The sequence below is a fragment of the Callorhinus ursinus genome, unplaced genomic scaffold, assembly GCF_003265705.2.
Source record: "Callorhinus ursinus isolate GAN/ISIS: 27379988/994484 unplaced genomic scaffold, GSC_fseal_2.0 scaffold9, whole genome shotgun sequence".
Classification (NCBI taxonomy): domain Eukaryota; kingdom Metazoa; phylum Chordata; class Mammalia; order Carnivora; family Otariidae; genus Callorhinus; species Callorhinus ursinus.
The window spans coordinates 20,140,247-20,146,414 of record NW_027397071.1 but is presented as its reverse complement, the minus strand read 5'-3'; the positions used below and the strand labels follow the sequence as shown (position 1 = coordinate 20,146,414).

The 6,168-nt window shown below is 39.7% G+C and overlaps 1 protein-coding gene across 1 annotated transcript in view; it reads right to left on the bottom strand.

Annotated features, from left to right (window-relative positions):
* DPYD (dihydropyrimidine dehydrogenase) overlaps window positions 1-6,168 on the bottom strand; it is a 798,492-nt gene that overhangs the window by 32,581 nt on the left and 759,743 nt on the right. The gene's annotated exons all lie outside the window — the stretch shown is intronic.

Here is a 6,168-nt window from a genome sequence, read left to right as displayed (position 1 = left end):
GACAGATGTTGGCGGGGATGTGGAGAAAGGGGAACCCTCCTACACTGTTGGTGGGAATGCAAGCTGGTGCAACCCCTCTGGAAAACAGTATGGAGGTTCCTCAAACAGTTGAAATTAGAGCTACCGTTCGATCCAGCAATTGCACTACTGGGTATTTACCCCAAAGATACAAATGTAGGGACCCGAAGGGGTACGTGTACCCCAATGTTTATAGCAGCAATGTCCACAATAGCCAAACTGTGGAAAGAGCCAAGATGCCCATCGACAGATGAATGGATAAAGAAGATGTGGTATATATACACAATGGAATATTATGCAGCCATCAAAAGGAATGAGATCTTGCCATTTGCAACGACGTGGATGGAACTGGAGGGTGTTATGCTGAGTGAAATAAGTCAATCAGAGAAAGACATGTATCACATGACCTCACTGATATGAGGAATTCTTAATCTCAGGAAACAAACTGAGTGTTACTGGAGTGGTTGGGGGTGGGAGGGATGGGGTGGCTGGGTGATAGACATTGGGGAGGGTATGTGCTACGGTGAGCGCTGTGAATTGTGCAAGACTGTTGAATCACAGATCTGTACTTCTGAAACAAATAACGCAACATATTTTAAGAAAAAAGGAAAAGAAGAAGATAACAGGAGAGGAAGAAAAGGGGAGTATGTCAGAGGGGGAGACGAACCATGAGAGATGATGGACTCTGAAAAACAAACTGAGGGTTCTAGAGGGTAGGGGGGTGGGGGGATGGGTTAGCCTGGTGATGGGTATTGAGGAGGGCACGTTCTGCATGGAGCACTGGGTGTTATGAACAAACAATGAATCATGGAACACTGCATCAAAAACTAATGATGTAATATATGGTGATTAACATAACAATAAAAAATTAAAAAAAAACTGTGGTGAAAGATTATAAAAGGGAGAAATAGTATGTGGTGCTGGAAAGAGATGAGAGAGATAAAGGAATGGATGAGTTAAGGAATGAAAAATTAAAAAAAAAAAACCACAGTATGAACTCATTCTTACAGAGCTAAAATATAGTATGTGACTGGGGCATAGCAGGCGATAAAGCTGGGGAATCTATGGAGGGCTCTGAATTCTGGCCAAAGTAGCTTGGATATTTGTTCTTTAGGGTGTAGGGAAACACCAGCTATTTGAAAATACGTGACCAGATCCCTATGGCGGTGGAAAGAGGGGTGGGTTGCGGGAGGGAGGTGGTTTATGGCAGAAAGAAAGTAATGATCCAGAATGTTGGAGATGGGATTTTGGTAGAAGCAGAAAAGTTAAATAGATGACCTATAAGATTTGTGTGTGTGTGTGTTAAGAGTCTATGGCACTCCGGAAAACAGAGAACAAATACTGGCTACGCATACCGACCCCAACAGTCCACCACTGATCTTCACTCCCACACTGCCCGCTGCTTCACCCCTACTCTCACAGTGACTTCTGCCTGAACCATCCAGCTTTCATTCTTTCTGACATAGAACCCTTCTCTGACAGACCTCTTTCTCTACCTCTCTGCGGCTCATCTTTCTGCAAATGATCCCTCCTCTCTCACCATCACTTGCTCAGTCAGAATCCCAAACACTATCAAAATCACACAAGAGCCTGTGTTTAACTGATGGCCGCAGAGGCTGTAAGCTACAAAAGAGTTACTTCTCGGTCAAAATGAACATGAAATCATGTTGGTGGGGAAGCTGGGATTAGTTTTTCTTTCCTGGCACTCTGGAGGACCCTTGCTTGTATTCTGTAGTGATGATGAGGTGGGGAGAAGACTTGGGGCACATCAGCCTCTTCAACAACAGCCGTAGTGGGAAGTGACTGTAAGTTCGACGAGGGAAGGAACTGCATTGTCAGCACCATCTTCATCAAAATCTGCACATTAACTGAGCATTGCTATACACCAGGCCCTCTGCAAAGCAAGTGAGTACATTATCCGTTCTTTACTGCAACCCTGTGAACTGGGTATTGTCCTCGTTCCCTTTTACAGACGAGAACACAGTTTCAGAAAGGCTAAGCAACTTATTCCAACGCTCGCCATTAATAAATGGCAGAGCCAGGATTCACATCCCACAACGCCAGATACCAGACCCTGTGCTATGCTGTCACTCATGTTTCTTTATAGTTCTTACAACGCTCTGTATTAGACGAGTGTGCAATATATTTTTGATTGATATAAAGAGGCATACTACACATATAACCCATTCCTTGAAATCTATGCTTCCCGTTTTTACTCATTCCGTAAGCCATGAAGGGAAAAACGTTTCATACGGTAGACACCATTTAAAAAAAATGCTGAACACATACCATGCAAAATATCTGTATTAGTTCAGTCCTGTTTATTATTGGCCTCAAGTTTAATGAGCTCAAGTTAATACAGGTGAAAGGCCAGAGCGTTACATGCAGCAGTTAATGAAATACCATAGAGCTGCTGAGAAAATGATTAGCAGCCAAATGTGAATTTAATATACTTCATTCTCAAGAAGCAATGCCCCCATGGGAGGCATCTTTCCGGGGGAAGTAATATTGGAAATAGCACTTGAGAGCTGGAAGATGGTGTTCTGTTCTTAGCCTTGGTATCAGCTCGTTTTGTGACCTATGGGAGCTAGTGACTCCTCTGGGTCTCAGTTTTCTCATCTGTAAAATGAGGGGGTCAGACCAGATAATTTATAAGGTTCCTTCCAGTAATATGTTTTGTTTTGTTTTCAAATTCACAGTTAGAAATCCTCAGGGTTTACGGGGCACCTGGGTGGCTCAGTCAGTTAGGTGTCTAACTCTCGATTTTAGCTCAGGTCATGATCTTGGGGTCGTGGGATCGAGGCCTGCGTAGGACTCTGCGCTCAGTGGGGAGTCTGCTTGAGATTCTCTCTCTCTCTCTATCTCCCTCTGCCCCTCCCCCCTTGCTCTCTCTCTCTAAAATAAATAGATAAATCTTAAAAAAAAAAAAAAAGAAATCCTCAGAGTTTATGACCAGGTGGCATCACATCTACAGTCTTATCCACATCACATCCACAGTTTGTAGATGAAATAATGGATTGAGTCACAAATTATAAGTCTTTCCCTCCTATTTACAGAACATTTCAGGTCTTTTTAAACTGTAAATATGAATAATATGGATAATGTTTATCAAACTCCCAAGGTTGGATGAGTGCATAAACTGTTTTAGGCTTTACTGGTGGAAGGTACAACCAAAAATATCTTCTCTATTTTCTCATTATGAAATAATAAAACCTGTATAAATAATAAAGATAAATAAAATAGTTTTTTAAATGAAGGTGAATATAATCTGTATAAATTGAGCAATTCATTCACAACCAACGCTGTACTGTAATTATCTTCACACAGTTTGGTTTAGTTACAACTCACCTGAGATACGTTCATACAAAATCAACCACATGCATATTAGAAGTGGATATAAATGATACCAGACATGAAGTTGCCAAGTCAGCAAGAATAAAACATAGACACACGTGTGGTTGCATTTGGTATGCAAAGTTATAGGATGTTGGGAGAAAATGGAACCTTCCACTAAAGCAGTGCAATATACAGTGATTACTGGTTTTTGGGCACAGAGACTAAGACAGTTGGTCTCTAAGACAAGTCACTTGCCCTATGTGGGCCTCGGTTTTCATCTGTGTAAAATGGAGATAACAATGACCATTCTGCCTACCTACTCTTCACAACAACTGTTCGAAATAGGAAGGCACTAATAGATTATTAAAATACAGCCTTTACCATTTTGAAAACTATAAAGCAGTACAGAACCAAAGTGTTATTTTATTATAGGGAATGTAAATTGTATTTATGTACAATTTTTTAACATCTTTACAATGTAAAGATGAAGTGAGTATTCTGCATTACAAAAATGTCACTAAATATTATCCTAATATAAAGAAAGACTTCCTGGGAGCCTGGGTGGCTCAGTTGGTTAAGCGACTGCCTTCGGCTCAGGTCATGATCCTGGAGTCCTGGGATCGAGTCCCACATTGGGCTCCCTGCTCAGCGGGGAGTCTGCTTCTCTCTCTGACCCTCTTCCCTCTCGTGCTCTCTCTCTCTCATTCTCTCTCTCTCTCAAATAAATAAATAAAATCTTTAAAAAAAAAAAAAAAGACTTCCTAAGCTACAGTCCTTCCTTCCAATGCCTTAGGAGAACTTGGATGAAATAATTTGCTTTGGAAATCCACCTTCAAAATGCTACTGCTTCCATGGCTAAATATTGCATAGAATGTCAAGGGCAAGAACAAATGAGGGAAAATGGAATAAAAATTACCTCATACAATGGGATGGAAGCAAAGAAAAACAGAAAAATGGGGTGATGAAGAAAATGGGACTGCTATAAATGTGAAAAGAACATTCAGGAGTCGGGCTACATTTGGAGCAAGAGTAGAAGATTAATCAATCTCTTCCATATTTATTCAATATGATACTTAATATTTTCCCTACATAAAAACACCAGGATGACTGCTTTAAGCCTTTTTACCTGAAAGTGCGGCATAGGGCACAAAATATCACATTTTGATCCAGTCAAAAACCCTATTTGGAGTTACAGTTCAGGACACATTGGAAAAAATGATCATCATTTTGAAAGTCAATTTTTAGGGTTTCTATGATAAGCAGGAGATTTATATTGGAGAGAAAATAAAAGGAAGGGCAAGTTTTTAGTTGAAAGGAAAGAATTTTCTAAGATAATTAATTACCATACCAGTAGGAAAGAATTTAACATGGGAAAGAATCTTTTATATGTGTGGCAAAGTGCTCCATAGACAACAGCTTTTGCATGCAGACATGGAGACACTAGCAAACACCCATAAGATAAAATTCATCTCTGTACCTGGGTCACTACTGAAGGCAATCATTGCCCCCACAGATTTTGGATTTTCCTCTCCATTTCTTCCTCATTACTTTCTAAACTATATTGCCATTATTTATGCATTCTCTATTTTTCTGAGAATATCATAAACAATTTGAGGACAGGATACTTTTGAACCTGTTTTATCTTCCCCTTAGTTCTTTGTACATAGTTGGCCTTAATTAACTATTTGATGAATGAATGAGGGATTAACATCAACAAAAAGCTATACTGACAAGAAATTTCAACTAACCTCAATGTGGTCACAGCTTAATGCTGACAACCGATGTAGTCTGAACACTTCTCATATAAAATGTCCAGACAGGTTCTCTCTATGCATAAGGCTTGGCAAGAATGAGATTCATCTAATGCTTAATGACCAAACAAAGTAATTTTTGGCCTCATCTATAATATTACATAAACCAATCCCCGATAATAACATTTGCTTTAAATTGTAACAACATCCTACAGCCTAACAGATTTATAGTAATAAGGTATAGTTCCAAGAAATCAATTTAGATTCAAAGGCATGGAGCACAACACAAATAATTTCTTTGTATTTTCCTGGTTCTTTGTTTAAAGTTTTCTATCAAGAAAATAATAATGACCAACTATTTCACTCTCCTGTTCATAAAAATCAAACAACAAAATTGAACAGAAACAAAAAAATCAAACAGCAAAAAAATCTGTAGGCCATAGTTCTTAAAAACCCATTATTTTATTGAAAATGTACTTCGGACAATTGTGAATCTAGGCAATCATTGCATTAGATTAAACATTAAGCTTCCTGAAACAATAATTCACTTGACATCTGTGGGCTTCATGTAGGCCCTATGGCCATCTAGTCCATGCTGCTGGTCTTCAGACCCTCCTGCTCTTGACTGCCAAACTCTATTATAAAGATGAGCCTCATGTTTGGCAATGGCTAATACCACAAAATGAAAACAGCAGTCAAAGAGACCTGCCATTAGGCTTGGAGAAAAATATGCCTAATTTTCTGAGCTTCGTCAGATATCAGCCAGTTGCTGAACATCACATGCCCCGAGAGGCATTAGGACCAAATTCTAAGACTGAATATAACATAGTGACAGTACTTTCAGCTTTAGAAATTATTTTTGCATATTATCTCATTTAATTTCCACCATAACAGAATTATTATAATATTGATGAAACCTGAGGCCCACCAATGTGGCAAGCACACAAAGCCCAGTGCCACATAACAGTAATGGCAGGGCCCACCCAAACCTAGGTCTCTCACCTCCAAGCCGCGCATCTTCTCTATATTGGGTGCCGGTGTCCTTTCCGAGCCATTTGGCTGC